Consider the following 19545-nt stretch of genomic DNA (forward strand, 5'->3'; position numbering starts at 1 on the left):
GTCAAAAAAATCTTAAAAAAGAAAAAAAGGAAAATCCTGACATGCTACAACATGGATAAACAATCACGACATTGTGCTAAGTGAAATAAGCCAATCAGAAAAAGACAAATGCTGTACAACTCCACTTCTATGAGTACCTAGAGTAGTCAAATTCATAGAGGCATAAGTAGATGGTGGTGACAGTCGCCTGGGGGAGGAGGGGGAGAAAGTCAGCAGTTGTTTAATGGGTAGAGTTTCAGTTTTGTAAGACGGTAAGATTTTGGAGATTGGCTATACCTATGTGAATATACTTAACACTCCTGAACTGTATACTTAAAAATAATTAAGATGGTAAATTTTATGTGTTTTTTTAACCACACAAAAGAAAAATAAATAAAATGTGACAAAGAAATTCACTCATTAAGCTACTTTAATACTTTTTTCACTCATTTTTTTGTGATCACCTTTCCACGTGATTATTGGAAATACCGATAGCAGCGTATATCGCTATCAATATTTCAGATAACTCTATAGTATTCTAACGTTGTTCAGTCACACAGTCATGTCCGACTCTTTGCAACCCCATGGACTGCAGCACGCTTCACCCCATGGCTTCCCTGTCCTTCACCATCTCCCGTAGCTTGCTCAAACTCATGTCCATTGAATCGGTAATGCCATCCAACCATCTCGTCCTCTGTCATTTCCTTCTCCTCCTGCTTTTAATTCTAGTGTAGAGATCTACCTTAATTTACTTAACCCAGGAGAATTACTTTTTAAGATGGATGAAACCTGCAAAGTCTTGGTTGATAGGAAGGAGCCATGACGGCTGATGGGAAGGAGCCAGTAAAGCGTTAAGAAAGACGCAAGACCACAGAAGAGAGAGGAATATTAATAGAGCAAAAGTTCCGAAGAAACCATGAGGGGACTCCCCTGGTGGTCCAGTGGCTAAGACTCCCCACTCCCAGTGCAAGGGGGTACAGGTTTGTCCCTGGTCAAGGAACCAGATCCTGCAAGCCTCAACTAGGAACCTGTGTGCCACACCTAAGACCTGGCACAGCCAAATAAAATTTTTTTAAAGACCATGCTTATTAAAAAAAAAACAAAACAAAAGTGAAACAACAACTACCAAAAACAAAAAACAAAAAACCCACAAAGATAGCATGAAGAGATGGCATTCAGGGTTCAAGTATTGGGCCAACCTTAAACATGGGTCAAAATGGACCACATCTCTTGAGGAAAGGAAATGAAGATGAGTACGAATATATATATTTGGGTTCGATTCCTGGGTTGGGAAGATCCCCTGGATTAGGAAATGGCAACCCACTCCAGTATTCCTGCCTAGAGAATCCCATGGACAGAAGAGCCTGGCAGGCTACTGTCCATGGGGCCGCAACAGCCAGACATGACTTAGCGACTAAACCACCACCACAAATATATTTGCACGTGTAGAGAAAAGTCTGGGTAACTGAAGAAGTCAAGAGGTAACATCTTAATGAAGATAAAGAGGTAGAGAAGTAGGGCGCGAAAGAGTTGGAAGGATACACAGCTATGTTCAGAAATAAGACAATGAGGTTAAAATTCCTGAAGGTGAAAAACTACCAGTTGGACAAGGATCTGGGTGGAGGGTTGGGAGTGAGTAGCTGAGGTTCTCAGGGAACTCACTGAGCAGGTCTAGTGATTTTGAGGCCAGATTCACAACTAGATCACCTGGGATGGTGCTGTCCCCAAGGGTTATGACCAGTCAGGAAAGGGAGGTGCGGGAAGACCAGGTATTCAGTTTTTCAGGCAACAAATGAAAGTGACTGGAAGCTGGATGGAGAGTAGTGGTGAGAAACAGTGAAAGGTGATTGACCACATTTAGCCTCAAAGTTGAGGATAACAAGCCTTTTCATTCAGTGACCCCTGGAAGAGGGTGACAGAGCAATCAGCCAAAAGGTTGAGAACTTTACTCACCCTGGGGCAAAGAGGAAAAGAGGGAGGGAGGGAAATCAACAGAGGACCAGAAGAGATGATGCTAAGAGACTGTGAAAATACAAGACATGACGCATGGTGGGGGACAGGTGGGTTTAAGAGGTTGTGGCACAGGAGGGCCTAGAGGAGCTATCCCACGTTGAAGGTCAGGAAGGGCGGCGGTGAGGAGATACCCCTCGTCCAAGGTAAGGAGCAATGGCTGCGCTTTGCTGGAGCAGCCGTGAAGAGATACCCCACGCCCAAGGTAAGAGAAACCCAAGTAAGACGGTAGATGTTGCAAGAGGGCATCAGAGGGCAAACACACTGAAACCATACTCACAGAAAACTAGTCAATCTAATCACACTAGGACCACAGCCTTGTCTAACTCAATGAAACTAAGCCATGCCCGTGGGGCAACCCAAGATGGGCGGGTCATGGTGGAGATATCTGACAGAATGTGGTCCACTGGAGAAGGGAATGGCAAACCACTTCAGTATTCTTGCCTTGAGAACCCCATGAACAGTATGAAAAGGCAAAATGATAGGATACTGAAAGAGAAACTCCCCAGGTCAGTAGGTGCCCAATATGCTACTGGAGATCAGTGGAGAAATAACTCCAGAAAGAATGAAGGGATGGAGCCAAAGCAAAAACAATACCCAGCCGTGGATGTGACCAGTGATGGAAGCAAGGTCCGATGCTGTAAAGAGCAATATTGCATAGGAACCTGGAATGTCAGGTCCATGAATCAAGGCAAATTGGAAGTGGTCAAACAAGAGATGGCAAGAGTGAATGTCGACATTCTAGGAATCAGCGAACTAAAATGGACTGCAATGGGTGAATTTAACTCAGATGACCATCATATCTACTACTGCGGGCAGGAATCCCTCAGAAGAAATGGAGTGGCCATCTTGGTCAACAAAAGAGTCCGAAATGCAGTACTTGGATGCAATCTCAAAAACGACAGAATGATCTCTGTTCGTTTCCAAGGCAAACCATTCAATATCACAGTAATCCAAGTCTATGCCCCAACCAGTAACCCTGAAGAAGCTGAAGTTGAACGGTTCTATGAAGACCTACAAGACCTTTTAGAACTAACACCCAAAAAAAGATGTCCTTTTCATTATAGGGGACTGGAATGCAAAAGTAGGAAGTCAAGAAACACCTGGAGTAACAGGCAAATTTGGCCTTGGAATACGGAATGAAGCAGGGCAAAGACTAATAGAGTTTTGCCAAGAAAATGCACTGGTCATAACAAACACCCTCTTCCAACAACACAAGAGAAGACTCTATACACGGACATCACCAGATGGTCAACACCGAAATCAGATTGATTATATTCTTTGCAGCCAAAGATGGAGAAGCTCTATACAGTCAGCAAAAACAAGACCAGGAGCTGACTGTGGCTCAGACTATGAACTCCTTATTGCCAAATTCAGACTTAAATTGAAGAAAGTAGGGAAAACCACTAGACCATACAGGTATGACCTAAATAAAATCCCTTATGATTATACAGTGGAAGTGAGAAATAGATTTAAGGGCCTAGATCTGATAGAGTGCCTGATGAACTATGGAATGAGGTTCGTGACATTGTACAGGAGACAGGGATCAAGACCATTCCCATGGAAAAGAAATGCAAAAAAGCAAAATGGCTGTCTGGGGAGGGCTTACAAATAGCTGTGAAAAGAAGAGAAGTGAAAAGCAAAGGATAAAAGGAAAGATATAAACATCTGAATGCAGAGTTCCAAAGAATAGCAAGAAGAGATAAGAAAGCCTTCTTCAGCGATCAATGCAAAGAAATAGAGGAAAACAACAGAATGGGAAAGACTAGGGATCTCTTCAAGAAAATCAAAGATACCAAAGGAACATTTCATGCAAAGATGAGCTCGATAAAGGACAGAAATGGTATGGACCTAACAGAAGCAGAAGATATTAAGAAGAGATGGCAAGAATATACAGAAGAACTGTACAAAAAAGATCTTCACAACCCAGATAATCATGATGGTGTGATCACTGACCTAGAGCCAGACATCCTGGAATGTGAAGTCAAGTGGGCCTTAGAAAGCATCACTACGAACAAAGCTAGTGGAAGTGATGGAATTCCAGTTGAGCTATTCCAAATCCTGAAAGATGATGCTGTGAAAGTGCTGCACTCAATATGCCAGCACATTTGGAAAACTCAGCAGTGGCCACAGGACTGGAAAAGGTCAGTTTTCATTTCAATCCCAAAGAAAGGCAATGCCAAAGAATGCTCAAACTACCGCACAATTGCACTCATCTCACACGCTAGTAAAGTAATGCTCAAAATTCTCCGAGCCAGGCTTCAGCAATATGTGAACCGTGAACTTCCTGATGTTCAAGCTGGTTTTAGAAAAGGCAGAGGAACCAGAGATCAAATTGCCAACATCCGCTGGATCATCGAAAAAGCAAGAGAGTTCCAGAAAAACATCTATTTCTGCTTTATTGACTATGCCAAAGCCTTTGACTGTGTGCATCACAATAAACTGTGGAAAATTCTGAAAGAGATGGGAATACCAGAACACCTGATCTGCCTCTTGAGAAATTTGTATGCAGGCCAGGAAGCAACAGTTAGAACTAGACATGGAACAACAGACTGGTTCCAAATAGGAAAAGGAGTACGCCAAGGCTGTATATTGTCACCCTGTTTATTTAACTTCTATGCAGAGTACATCATGAGAAACACTGGACTGGAAGAAACACAAGCTGGAATCAAGATTGCCAGGAGAAATATCAATAACCTCAGATATGCAGATGACACCACCCTTATGGCAGAAAGTGAAGAGGAACTAAAAAGCCTCTTGATGAAAATGAAAGTGGAGAGTGAAAAAGTTGGCTTAAAGCTCAACATTCAGAAAACGAAGATCATGGCATCTGGTCCCACCACTTCATGGGAAATAGATGGGGAAACAGCGGAAACAGTGTCAGACTTTACTTTTCTGGGCTCCAAAATCACTGCAGATGGTGACTGCAGCCATGAAATTAAAAGACGCTTACTCCTTGGAAGGAAAGTTATGACCAACCTAGATAGCATATTCAAAAGCAGAGACATTCCTTTGCCAACAAAGGTTCATCTAGTCAAGGCTATGGTTTTTCCTGTGGTCATGTATGGATGTGAGAGTTGGACTGTGAAGAAGGCTGAGCACCGAAGAATTGATGCTTTTGAACTGTGGGGTTGGAGAAGACTTTTGAGAGTCCCTTGGACTGCAAGGAGATCCAGCCAGTCCATTCTGAAGGAGATCAGCCCTGGGTGTTCTTTGGAAGGAATGATGCTAAAGCTGAAACTCCAGTACTTTGGCCACCTCATGCGAAGAGTTGACTCATTGGAAAAGACTCTGATGCTGGGAGGGATTGGGGGCAGGAGGAGAAGGGGACGACAGAGGATGAGATGGCTGGATGGCATCACCGACTTGATGGACGTGAGTCTGAGTGAACTCCAGGAGTTGGTGAGGGACAGGGAGGCCTGGTGTGCTGCAGTTCACGGGGTCGCAAAGAGTCAGACACGACTGAGCGACTGATCTGATCTGTTGGCACAAGTTACGGTCCTGCAGAAGGACATAGAGTTATGGACACAGGTGGATGGCCAGGCTTGAGCAAAGGAGGGAAAATGACTATGGAATCCAGTCTCAGAAAAGTGGTAAGAGCTGTTACTAACGGACTTCCCTGATGGTCCAGTGGTTAAGACGCTGTGGAGCAGGGGGCCTGGGTTCGAGCCCTGGTCTGAGAACTAGATCCCACATGCCGAAACTAAAGATCTCTAACGCCACAGCTAAGGCCCAGTGCAGCCAAATATATACATGTACATATATATATATATATATATATATAGGAGAAGGAAATGGCAACCCACTCCAGTACACTTGTCTGGAAAATCCCATGGACGGAGAAGCCTGGTAGGCTACACAGTCCATGGGGTTGCAAAGAGTCAGATACAACTGAGCAATAGGTTCTACATATATAGAGAGATATATATAGGTATAGAGAGAGAGAGAGAGAGAGAGAGCAAGCTGCTACTAAGTTCATAGAGAAATGTGATGTGACTTCTGGTTCTCAGAGCACAGTCTCCAGAATCTCCAAGTTCCTCGCCATGTTTTATTTTTTCTCTCTAGCACATCAGCCGTATACTATACCATTTCCTTGTTTATTTCTGGCTAGCTTGCTCCATTAGCATATAAAGCTCCCCGAGGCCAGGAATGCTGTCTGCTTTGTTCACTGTATTTTCACCAGCACTTAGGTCATATCTGCACAAATAATGCCTCCATAGGTCACACTTGTTGAGTGAATGCATGAATGAGTGAACAAATAAATGATAAAGGCCAGTTAGGATAAGGATATCCCGTGAGGTTTGCTAAAATAGCAGGTAGGGTCTCTGCCAGGAGGAAGCCATCTTATGGTATTTAGTCCTAAAGGGACAGAAAATGTTGGCCAAACTCCGCTCCCAAACTCTATCTTCTCTTTTTTTCCCATCTCCTCCTCTTCTCATGACTACTTCTGATCCTCCAAGACTCAGCTTGGTGTCACCTCCTCAGGGAAGCCCTCCCTGATGTCTCCTCTTGGGTGCTCTCAAGGCTACCTATAATTCTTCTATTGCTGTGCTTACCCTCCTGTATGATAACTGTTTACCTGTTGGTCTCCCCCACTAGACTGAGCAAGGATACAAATCTCATACACTCAGTAGGAACTCCATACACGAGGGCCAAATATACAAATGGAAAGTACTGGACATGTGAGTTGGTCAGTAAAAGCCTGTACTTTTCCTCCTTTGAAGTTCAACTCGGCCACACACAAATTCATACTTTGACACCACTGAACAAGAGGGCCCTTGTTGCCAGGGCATCCAGGTGTGAAAACAGCTCAACTCCCAACACTAAAAGTAAGCTGGAGCCTTTCTGTTTAAGGTAAGATGGAGTTCCACTGTCTTTCATGCATCTGCTCCCCTCTCTATCTGATTCTGGGCATCCCTGTGATACTATGGGTTGCCTTGCTCATCTGTGATGCTTCCCAAGTGAAAGAGTACGGTAGAAGACCCGGCGAGCCTTTTAGAAATGTCTGCTTTAACGATCTGGGGTGCAGCCTGCATTTTTACAGATTTTCAGATGATTCTATTGCACAGCCAGAGTTGAGAACCATTACCCTCTGGTTCTTTGCCATTTCCCCCTGGCTTGTGGCGCTGTCCAAGGTAGCAGTTCACCAAGCACTTCTTCACCCCAATGTCTGCCCAAACCAGCCATGGGCAAGGGTCAATGGTCTTTTGACTAACCCAAGGGAGGGCGCTGCACCTTAGGACTTAACACAAGCCAAATTTATACAGTTAGCTGTGCTGGACAAGGCCACCGTTGGGTGTTCAAACTAAAACTAGGCTGTCCAAGAACCACAGGTGACTACTTAAATTTAAATTAATACAAACTTGAAATTGCTCTAATTAAAAGTCCAGCTCCTCGGCTGCACATTCAAGTGCTCAGTAGCTAGTGGCTGCTGTACTGGATCGTTCAGAAACAGAACATTTCCATTACTGTAGAAAGTTCTGTTGGAAAATGCTGATACGAAAATATTTCTTTCTTCAGAAAATGATCTATGTGGTTATGTTCATCTGCTAATCACGGGCAAAATGAGCCACACAATATGCACAGTGTGAACACACTGGATCTCTGGCCATTCCTTTTCAGATGCGCGACAGTGGCCCTTTACCTCTTTTCTTTTCTTTTTCCGGCCACACTATGTGGCCTGTAGGAACTTAGTTCCTGGACTAGGGATGAAGCCCACGGCCGCTGCAGTGGAAGTATGGAGGATTAATCACTAGACCACCAGGGAAGTCCACCCCTTTCCGAGAATAAGCACAAAGAAAGGAGTTCTATGCTCTCTTGAACAAAAGTTTTTCTGGACAGTTCCACCTATGTATTAGGGCAGCAATGGCTTTCCAACTTTTTTGACTGCAACTGACAGTAAAAAATACATATTTTACATCATAATCTTGTATACAGATACATACATATATAACAGAAATTAAAAGTTTTACAAATCAATATTTATCCTTACTACATATTTTTCACTTGGATACTTTATTATTCTATTATTTTCTATTTTCTGTTTTATTAAAAAAAATAAACCTACTTAACAGTTCTCATAGCTCTGGTGGCCAGTAGTTTGAAAAACTACTACCTTAAAACATAAGTGGTCCACACAAAACTGGGACTGAATTTCACACTGCAGAGTTAATAGCCAGCTGGATAATAATAGCTAACATTTACTGGGCACTTACTATATGCCAGGCACTGTGTTAAATGTTCTATATTTATTGCTTTGTTCAATTCTCATAATAACTCCATAGAACAGTTGTCCAAGAACCATGAAAGAACTGAGATTTTACTTGCAGAGGTTAGCAGAAGACACAAGACTCCCAGGGTGGAGACAAAGGACTTTAGCATCCATAGCAATAGCAGTAGCCAAAGCACCAGCATTTCCTTGCACTAATTCCCCAGCTCCAGTTCCTAGGGCATTCAGAGAGGGCCATAACACCTGCATAAGCAGTGAGCAGCTTTACTGGAGAGGAACTCTGAGCTGCAAGAACTCAAATCCATTATATTGAATATTAGCAAGCCTGCTCTGCACTTCTGAGGAAAACAGTATCTCAATCATCCAAGACTGTTTACTACATAAACATCCCTGTAAAGCCAATCTAGACTGAAAGGGGAGTCAGTGCCTCACTTTGTAAGTCCTGTTAAAATGCATGGGACGCAAGAACTGTCTCCCAACAGCAGGTACCGTACTTATCCCCACTTTGTACACGAGGGAACAATGACTTTAAAAGGATTAAGTAGCTAATTTAAGGTTACATAGGTCAACTTGACATCTAAGTGTATGCTGATAACACCTTCTTTCGCAGCCATTGACAGTGAAACAGGAAGAGAGAAGAGATGTCATTCATTTAGTCATGCAGCTGTGAAATTTGCCCCTACAGAAAGTAATTCACTATATATAATTTGTAATAAGCTCTTTTTTTTTCATCTTTTCTTCCAGAATCCCATAGGAAGAATATCAAATAAACAAGTCTTGGAGTATCAAATGAAAGGGCCAAAGAGTAGAGATTTTCAGCTTTATGGGCCAGATGGATTCTGTTTCAGTTGCTACTTAACTCTGTAGAGGGAGTGCAGAAGTAGTCACAGGTAATTCATAACCAATGGGTGTGGCTATTTTCAAAATAGTGCAATTTGCTAACTCCTGTTCTCAGACAGCTCAGTGGGATACAAAAAAATTTGCATAGTAATTTCTACACACAATGATTTAATTGGAAAAAGATGGTAAATAAGCAACAAGCAAGCAAACCAAGAGTCATATGGAAAGGAAGCGAGCCTGGCTTCTATGCTGGAGCCCTCTTAAGTCAGCCTGGATAAACAGTATGTCAAGAACTAACGTAAAATATTCATAGATTAAAAGTAGAATAGAGTCTACACAAGGGCCTCCCTGGTGGCTCAGTGGTGAAGAAGCCGCCTGCCAATGCAGGAGACATAAAAGATGCGGGTTCCATCCGTGTGTCGGGAAGATCCTCTGGAGAAGGGCTTGGCAATCCTCTCCAGTATTCTTGCCTGGAGAATCCCAAGGACAGAGAAGCCTGGCGGGCTACAGTCCATAGGGTCACAGAGAATCAGAATCGCTGAGCAACTGAGCACGCGCACATGCAAAATCTACACATCATCTCTCTGTGATGACTGCGGTCATGCCAAGACTCTAAGAAATAAATTATGTGACTTCAAAAGGCTTTTTCTAGCTCTTTGATGCTCAAGAGGGGAGCAGTTATCATCCAGAACAATCCTCTTTAATTTTCCATGTGATGACATCAGTTAAAAAACCTATGTTTTGAATAAGGGGGAAGTAACAGTGAAAAAAAAAAAGGTACTCTGGGCCAGGGACCATTCTACGGATTTCACAAATAACGCCCAATAACTAATAAAGAATACCATTTCTGAATTGCCAAAATTTATGGCTCAGTGAGTGAACACTCACGTGGCCTGATCTTAAAAAAAAAAACCACACACACACACAACGGGCCACTATTTGATCATAGTGGTATTTTTTTCCCCAAATCAGTTTACTGGAAAATTTTGTCTTTATTTTTACATGCATACATATACAATCAAAATTTTGTTGGTTCTTCTTTTTCTAATTCTCTTAGATGGTAGACTAGGTTGTTATATTTTTCTTATTCATATAATCAAAATTTTGGCATACAAGTGGTCCACTTTTCATAGAATCAATTTTTATGTCACACATAAGCTCAAATTAAAATGGAAAAACACCAATCAAAATGTCACAGAAAAGATAATCAGCTTTCTCAAGAACAATTCTATTAGCTGCAAAAATTATAGGGAGATAAATGTGATTCTTGTAAACACTGTGCTGTTGTTGACAAGACCAGCAAATTTTTCAAAATGACATAATTTTAAAGTCTAGGCTATGTGGGAACATAATACCACAAAGAAGAAAAACTGTCATCCATAAGTTAATATTCCTGTTATAACAGTTGGCATAATTTAGATACTATTGTTTCTATGTAAATATACTTTAAATTTTAGTGAAAAGTAGAATTTACAAATTCCAGGAGATAGATTGCCATTGAAATTCCAGAACAATTACATTTCATAATTCTAAGTATAATTCACAAACAAAACACTCCAAGTTCAGTAAAAAAAAAAGTCATATTTCTATTTGGTTTGCTTTACCATGGTATCAACACCTCTTAATTAACACCTTTCACTCATGAATCGATAGAATGAAAAATCATTTGAAGACTATTTTATTAACCAGCCCAGTTTAAAAAAATACAATACTCATTTTAGCTATGTATCAGTTCAGTTCAATTCAGTCGCTCAGTCGTGTCCGACTCTTTGTGACCCCATGAATCGCAGCATGCCAGTCAGTTTTAATTTATGTTTCAAAACTTCCAGTTATTACCATTTAAAATATCTCTTTGGCAGCTAAGTCATCGTAAGTGTAAAAAAATCAGGAAGACATCTACTTTGCTAATACATGAAATGCTTGATGAATACTAAGGCTATGCTACTTTTGGAGACATTTATGTTTACATTTAGTTGAAAGCCATTATAATTCATTATAATTACTTCAGAGTTAAATAACACCATTTAAACTACAGGCTAATTTCCGCTACTGCCATAGTTAATCACACTTACTTCTTAAGCTTTGTCTACATTAGCCTAAAAATATTACATGACTTTCAATGTCTTGTCAAAGACACTTCATCTCATTCCTTTGCATTCCAAAGATACAGCCTGTATCACTGTCCTCGGAGATGGACAGTTCTGAAGCCCTAAACAAAATCTGCATATCTTATGGGTTTTCAGGATGTTAGACACAGCCTCTGTAGTTTTTAAAGAAGAAAAGTAACCATGATGACAAGCTGTTGCCTTTTCTATTCGACCTGACAAAGTCTATGAACAAGTGATTGCTCATATTTAGTTTGACCTTTAAGAAAAACTGAACTCTGCTTCTAAAGCAAAATTAGTTTTACTTTTCAGATTGTTCTGGAGCCAAGGAAGGGTACAAGGAGATTCCTAGCCTCAGTTTTAGGACATCTCCTTTTATATGAAATTCTTAAAGCAACATTGTTCTCCTTTTATTATATTGAAAACTAGGTCATGAAGCACTTACAGGCAGAAAGTGATTTTGAAAAAGAAATAATTTAGAATCAAGTAAAAAAAGTGGGGCGTGTATGGGACGGACATATTTAGACCTGTTGTGACTATTTGCTACAAAGCAGTGTGTAGAAGTGAGGAAGTGATCAGGAGGGACAGAAGACTGAGTTCTCAGCTTCTGGGACATCTGGGTTTCTTTGGGCCCCAGACTGCCTGTCCTTTAAAGAGCATTCAACTTTAGAGGCCACAGGCCGGCAGCAGTGAGGTCTCCTCCAGCCAAAATGTACAATGACTCCCCTCTCACTCATCAGGCCTCGTCTTACACAGAAAACAACTGCCGTCAGCTCGTTTCCGCGCTTGTGCAATGCTGTTCAATGCTGGAGTCTCACAGGTCTGCAAGACGTGCATCTATGTATCCCTACTGCATTGCAACATGCGAGCCGAAACAGTTGAACTTTATGGACTCTGTCGCCAGACACCCAGGTTCAGCGTTTCGCATGGAGTCCTGTCTTAGATGGGTGTTTCCCAAAGTGAAACACCCTAGTTTCAGAGGCAGTATTTTACATCACAACCCAGTATACATATAGACATTTACCTAATAATAAAGCACGACTCATCTCACACGCTAGTAAAGTAATGCTCAAAATTCTCCGAGCCAGGCTTCAGCGATATGTGAACCGTGAACTTCCTGATGTTCAAGCTGGTTTTAGAAAAGGCAGAGGAACCAGAGATCAAATTGCCAACATCCGCTGGATCATGGAAAAAGCAAGAGAGTTCCAGAAAAACATCTATTTCTGCTTTATTGACTATGCCAAAGCCTTTGACTGTGTGCATCACAATCAACTGTGGAAAATTCTGAAAGAGATGGGAATACCAGACCACCTGATCTGCCTCTTGAGAAATTTGTATGCAGGTCAGGAAGCATCAGTTAGAACTGGACATGGAACAACAGACTGGTTCCAAATAGGAAAAGGAGTACGTCAAGGCTGTATATTGTCACCCTGCTTATTTAACTTATATGCAGAGTACATCATGAGAAACGCTGGACTCGAAGAAACACAAGCTGGAATCAAGATTGCCAGGAGAAATATCAATAACCTCAGATATGCAAATGACACCACCCTTATGGCAGAAAGTGAAGAGGAACTAAAAAGCCTCTTGATGAAAGTGAAAGAGGAGAGTGAAAAGTTCGCTTAAAACTCAACATTCAGAAAATGAAGATCATGGCATCCGGTCCCATCACTTCATGGGAAATAGATGGGGAAACAGTGGAAACAGTGTCAGACTTTATTTTTCTGGGCTCCAAAATCACTGCAGATGGTGACTGCAGCCATGAAATTAAAAGACGCTTACTCCTTGGAAGGAAAGTTATGACCAACCGAGATAGCATATTCAAAAGCAGAGACATTACTTTGCCAACAAAGGTCCGTCTAGTCAAGGCTATGGTTTTACCCGTGGTCATGTATGGATGTGAGAATTGGACTGTGAAGAAGGCTGAGCGCTGAAGAATTGATGCTTTTGAACTGTGGTGTTGGAGAAGACTCTTGAGAGTCCCTTGGACTGCAAGGAGATCCAACCAGTCCATTCTGAAGGAGATCAGCCCTGGGATTTCTTTGGAAGGAATGATGCTAAAGCTGAAGCTCCGATACTTTGGCCGCCTCATGCGAAGAGTTGACTCATTGGAAAAGACTCTGATGCTGGGAGGGATTGGGGGCAGGAGGAGAAGGGGACGACAGAGGATGAGATGGCTGGATGGCATCACTGACTCGATGGATGTGAGTCTGGGTGAACTCCGGGAGTTGGTGATGGACAGGGAGGCCTGGCGTGCTGCGGTTCATGGGGTCGCAAAGAGTCGGACACGACTGAGTGACTGAACTGAACTGAACTGAAGGCTTCCGTGGTGGTCCAGTGGTTAAGAGTCCATCTTGCAATGCAGGGACAGGGCTTTGATCCGTGATGGTGGAAGATTCCATATGATAAGCAGCAATGAAGCCTGGGCATCACAACTACTGAGACCACTCTTAAGAGCCCGTGGTCCGCAACATGAGAAGCTACTGCAATGAGAACACCACGCACCATAACCAAGAGTAGGTCCTGGTAGCCACAACTAGAGAAAGCCCACTGGCAGTAACGAAGACCCAGTGCAGCAAAAAATAAATAAATGAATGAACAATGAGTAGGCTTACATGGTGCTTACTGCACAGAGTCAAAATTGGAACCCAGGGGCCTTGATTCTGTAGTGCTTTTGACCACCACTCTCCATTGTCTCATGGCCTTGCACTTACATACGTGAGGGAACCAAACACTTCATCAAACCCTAGTAACTCCCACTAAGGGGGATGCACAGGGATAATTCCTATTCTAATGTATATCCCATCTCATGTGGCTGAGTGGTTAAGAATCCGCCTTCCAACACAGGGGATGTGAGTTCAACTCCTGGTCAGAGAATCCCACATACCACGGAGCAACTAAGCCCGAGCACAGCAACTACTGAGGCTGTGTCCTCTAGAGCCTTTGAGCCACAAGGGAAGATCCTGTATCCCGAAACTAAGACCTGACGGGAAGTGAAGTGAATTGAAAGTCACTCAGTCATGTCCAACTCTTTGCAACCCCATGGACTATACAGTCCATGGAATTCTCCAGGCCAGAATACTGTCTTGGATAGCCGTTCCCTTCTCCAGGGGATCTTCTGAAACCAGAGATCGAACCCAGGTCTGCCAAATTGCAGACAGATTTTTTACCAGCTGAGCCACCAGGGAAGCCCAAGGCCTGACCAAATAAATAAATAAATATATATATTTTTTAAATGCTGATACAAACCTGTTAAATCAATTTTCTGACTCAGAACATGTGGCTTGAAAAATACTATGGTAAGTGCTGTATGAAAAAATTTTTTGAAAAACCTCAACAATAAAAAAGTTAAATAATTATATGCATCTCATCTTAGAAACTTAACATGAGGTAGTGCATTGAAAATCTCCAAAAAGGGGGTGGATTATATGGAACAGTTCCTAAATTCACTCGAGCATCTCTATCCTCTCGTGGAATGGACATTAATTTGGGAAATCTTATCCTATAGTGTTAAGACCTTAAGGGCAGGGACAAATTGGGGGTTAATTTACTTTATATTTTGTGCATTCTTAGTCACACAGTCTCTTCTGACTCTGTGACCCCCTGGACTGTAGCCTGCCAGGCTCCTCTGCCCATGGGATTTTCCAGGCAAGAATACTGGAGTGGGTTGCCATGCTCTCCTCCAGGAGATCTTCCCAATCCAGGAATCAAACCCGCGTCTCCTGCATGGCAGATGGATTCGCCATCTCTATGCATGAACATTTGTGTCACATTTTAAAATAACTGATTGAAGGAGAGTCCCTTCCAGAGCAGGGGAGCACCCAGGACCCTGAGCTCTGGCCTGGGGAGAGGTATTCCAGGTACCTAGGCTGGGTGAGGCAGCGACTTTCTGCCTCTCTAAATCCCCCTCCCCTTGGACTTCCCTGACAGTGCAGTGGATGGGAGTTCATCTGACAATGCAGAAGATGGGGGTTCGAAGACTCCACGTGCTTAAAAGCAATTAGGCCTGTGGGCCACAAATACCGAGCATCAGTACAGCAGCTACTGAAGCCCACGTGCCTAGAGTTCATGCTCCCCAACAAGACAAGCCCACACACCACAAGAGTAGCCCCCTACTCGCCACAACTAGAGAAAAGTCAGCGCAAAGCATTGAAGACACAGCGCAGCCAAAAATAAAGCAATAAATAAAATTATTTAACCCTCACCTTGAAACACTGAAAAGTATAGAAACTGACTTTAAGAATGAATGATTCCATAATGGGTAAACAAGCAAATAATAAAACAAGTTTAAGAACTCAGACACACGGGGCCAAGCATCTAAACAAATCTGAGTGCTGCTTATTTTTGTGGTCAGCAGACATATGGAAATTAAAAAAGAAAAACTACTTTTAGAATAGAGTTGAACTTCAGCATGACACACCTTCTTCAGGGTAACTCTGAGTATTTTTTCATAACAACAGGATTAGAGTCAAATCTTAAGTCCTGGTTCTATTAAGGTTGATCTCTACTTTCTTCTAATTAAGGGTAATTGCCATTAAGTACTATCTCTGCAGGAAATAGGAGTGGGGCAGAATTTAAAGCTGCAGGGCCAGTATGGTAGCCACAAGCCCCGTGTGCCTATTTAAATTAATTTAAATGAAATAAACTTTAACATTCAGTTCTTCAATTATACTAGACACATTTCAAGGATTCAACAGCGACATGGGGCTCTTGGCTACCATGTTGGGCAGACTATAGAACATTTCCATCATTGTGGGAAGTTTTATTGGACAGCACTGATCTAGAGAAAGGCCATTCGCAGATGTTAAAAAGAAAATTATTCATTTCTCCCTTCATAAAGAGTTCCGAGTGCTACCTAATGGAGCTGGCATGACTTAAAATACTGTGAGGTTGACTGTGAAGGCTACTGCCAAAGATTTCATTATTATTTCAAAGTATCATTCCAATTGGCCAAATATCTCTTTGCATTAAGATTTTCCATTTCCACAAGTTATCTTTCAAAATTCATACATGCCAGGAAATGATATTTGGTGATAATAATAACTTGTTAAAGTTCTACTAATTTATGAGCTAGTGCTAAGAGCAAATTATGAAGGAAAAAAATAAAACCATAAAGATACATGGCACCATTAGCTCTCAGAATAAAAGTTTATAGTTAAAACAAGTAGGGATGCCCTTAGGATAAAGAAAGTATTTATTACACACATGGGTGTGTTTCTAGCCTTTTCATGAATTTAGACTCAGATTCTGTAACATTTGGTTTTTGCATCACATGTTGAGAATTTAGCTCATATATCATTTGAGCTTCACAGCACCTAATCAGCACTCTAGTGTGGACTCTGAATGTTGTAGATTCTTCTCCTGAAGGGGAAAACAGAGGTCATGCATTATCTTGTCAGTGTCTGTCTTGCTTAGTCAGTTACTGAACTGATCCCAAGCGGCCAGATTATGCTGAAACCAAATGGCTAGGATTGCAGGGGCCAGCTAGCTTTTCGTCCTTCGTGTCTCCAGGCTGCCCTGCTAATCTGGCTACTGTACTGCACAGGTAGGCCTAGGTCACAGGAAAACAAAGCAGAAAGACACACAGGAGTGTCAAGTCGAGTGCCATCACTCTTGATGATCACAAGCAGGTAAAATGAGTACAAGAAAACCCTGCAAGGTCATCATAAGCATGACCGTGGTAGTTCTAGAACAAAGCCTAAACATAAGGCATTACTATGTTCATGCAAAAAAAAAAAAAGACTACAGAGTAACCTATCTCCCCCACAAAGCAACTGGTGAAAGGCATTTGATGAGAAACACATGAGTTAAACAACTGCTATAAAGACACTTTAAAGTCAATTAAATAATCCAAACAAATTGCCTTCAGCACAATGGCAGTTTATAATAAACATGCGTTTCCCAAATACTTTAATATGTTTATTCAATGTCATAACATCTACCAACTGTCATTATTGTTAGCAAAACTTCTTTATCATTTTATTTACCATGTCTAGTTTATGAACTTGCAACCTGGGGAGCTTGCAAAATATTTATTAAATACTGTATAAATAAAAACCACCATTAAAATTCTTATGCTTATGCCTCGAAGATTAAACTCACATTTCTAGCTCATTAAGAGATGGTAGCTATAGTTAATCTTTGAAACATGGTGTTTCTGGGACACACAGAAGAGAAAGTTTGGGATTTAATGCATGAGAACTGAAATTGTAAAATTCTTTGACCTGCAAATATCATATTTTTTTATGATTAAAAAACTAATAATTTTTCCTTGAAAACTTTAAGTAGGTCAACTTATTAACTGTTGCCATGGAGTTTATACATTCACATTTGCCTATCCTTTTGATGAACTGCCGCCCAGGATGGAGTTACAGCCCTGCATTATTAAAAAATCTGCCTTTGATTCAAGCACAGAAACGGAGAAGCAGAAAGTAATATTACCGTTTAGGCTGTGTTATTGTAACTGATCCAACAACTTAAAAAAAAAAGAACAAATTAGTATATTGGGTTGCCTAACAGGACCTCTCCTGGTCTCCCACAGGAAGTGGGAACCGGTTCACTCAACTGGGTTGTGTTCTCACATTTGCAGTCACAATCCTGGCTCGACCGGGAAAGACAGTCTGGTTGGAAAAAAAACCTGACCAAAAAAAAAAAAAAAATCGGGGAAGTGTCGGGAATATAATTAAGTGCTGTGGAGGTAGGGGTGGACGGAGGAGAGGGATGAGTAGAGAAAGGGAATATGGATTTCGAATGGGAAAATAACCCTCTGGTTCTCCGTTGGATTCGTTTAAGGAGGAGAGAATCGTTCCACAACGGCTCTCTCCATAATCCACAGCTAATCACTCTTTTATTGCAGCGAATGATCAGACAGCCTCGGTCTTCACCCACTCACCGGCGTCTCGCCGGAGAAACCGAAAATCCCATTTCTTTCTCAGGGCGCACCCGGGGAAGGGCGGCGAGGCTGTTGGTTTTCGAGTGGAGGGCTGCGCACAGGGCAAGGCAACTTAGAGCCCCTGCCCGGCTCTCCGCGCCAGCCCGCCGCGGCGAACGGGAAAGTGAAGAACGGCGCGCGGCGCGGAGACCCGGGAGGCCGAACTTGGGGTCGCTTCCCACCCGCGTGCCCCCGACCACCACCGAAGGCCTGGGCACCCGATGGGGCGGCGGGCGGGGACACCTGTCAAAGGAACCGGACCCGAGCCGCAGCCGGCGGGCGGCGCCGGGGCCCGGCGGACGGCACTGCGGCGGCGGCGGCGGGACCGGGAGCTCCGGCGGCCACCGCGCCTCGCTCGGGGTGTGCGCCCGCGGGGTGTCGGGGGGCGGCCTCGCGCCCAAGGCGCTCCGGGGAGGGGGCTTAGCCGAGCAGGGCCCCGCGGCCGGGAGGACTCCGCCGCCCGAGCCCCTCTGCGGCGCCCGCCGCTCCCGGGGTCTCCGCCTCGGGGCTGGGCGCGGAGCCGAGCACGATGACCCCGGGCTGCCCGGCGGCCCCGCGCGGAGGAGGGGGCGCCGCGCCTACCTGCTCCCGGTGCGGCGGGGCCGCGGTCGCCTGGCGGGGCCGTGACCTGCGGCGGCGGCAGCAGCAGTCGCGGCGAGGAGGGCGCTTCCTTCAGGAAGGGGTGGGATCTGCCCGCCCGCCCGCCGCGCCGCACCGCGGCCCGCCCCCGACTTATTCTGGGGTCCCGGCTGCCAGGCCACCGGGAGAGACTCACCTCAGCCCCCGCTCTCCCCACCCCGAGGTCTCAGACCCCCACCACCCCTAGGGGCCCCGCGTAGTTACCCGGGGCTGGAGCCGAGCGGCGCCGGTGGGACCGCTTCTTTCGCCTTTGTGGACGCGATTGCCTGGCGCTCGCCGCTCACCCAACAAAAGGAAGGACGGAATCTGGGATCCTCCGCCTCGCGGTTATTTATTTCTGACCTGTTGTAACCTTCTGGCCGGCTCCCTTCGGTCCACACACCTAGGGCTTTTGCACAGAGCAGCTAAAATTCATTTTCGTGCCCATCGGCTGAATGCAGTTCGCCGCCGCTCGGCGCTCTCCCGCGGTTTTCTTTCATCGGGAAGAACAAACACTGGGCCAACTTCTGACCCTGGCGATGAGCGGCACTCCAAGGGCGCCCTCCCAGCGACAGCTTGCTGTCTTCCTCCCAGAGTCTCGTCTCTTTGAAAACTGTCTTCATCGGTGTTTGAATAGCTGTCCCCACCCGGGATCGCAGCCTATCAGGGTACCATATCGGTGACCTCTGGCAGCGGCGTGATCAACTATTTTTATCACACGCTCACGGGTTAACTTCTCTTACAAAGGCATCGTTCCGGTGCTCCCACAAGAGAACCCCCTTTATTAACCTGCCATAGGCTGACCTCCGTTCTTTTGCGGGGGGAGGGGGTCT

At 43.9% G+C, this 19545-nt stretch overlaps 1 protein-coding gene across 4 annotated transcripts in view; it reads right to left on the minus strand.

Annotated features, from left to right (window-relative positions):
- TMEM150C (transmembrane protein 150C) overlaps positions 1-19318 on the minus strand; it is a 115168-nt gene extending 95850 nt beyond the window's left edge. For 2 of the 4 annotated variants that reach the window (XM_070791673.1, XM_070791672.1), the window contains exon 1: positions 18938-19318. The gene's annotated coding sequence lies outside the window, so the exon portion shown is untranslated. Of the gene's footprint in view, positions 1-18676; positions 18780-18937 lie in introns of those variants that run through there. The other 2 variants (XM_070791669.1, XM_070791670.1) reach the window with 2 other exon arrangements.
- Between the last annotated feature and the right edge of the window lie 227 nt (positions 19319-19545).

Source organism: Bos indicus, chromosome 6, assembly GCF_029378745.1.
Source record: "Bos indicus isolate NIAB-ARS_2022 breed Sahiwal x Tharparkar chromosome 6, NIAB-ARS_B.indTharparkar_mat_pri_1.0, whole genome shotgun sequence".
NCBI classification, from domain to species: domain Eukaryota; kingdom Metazoa; phylum Chordata; class Mammalia; order Artiodactyla; family Bovidae; genus Bos; species Bos indicus.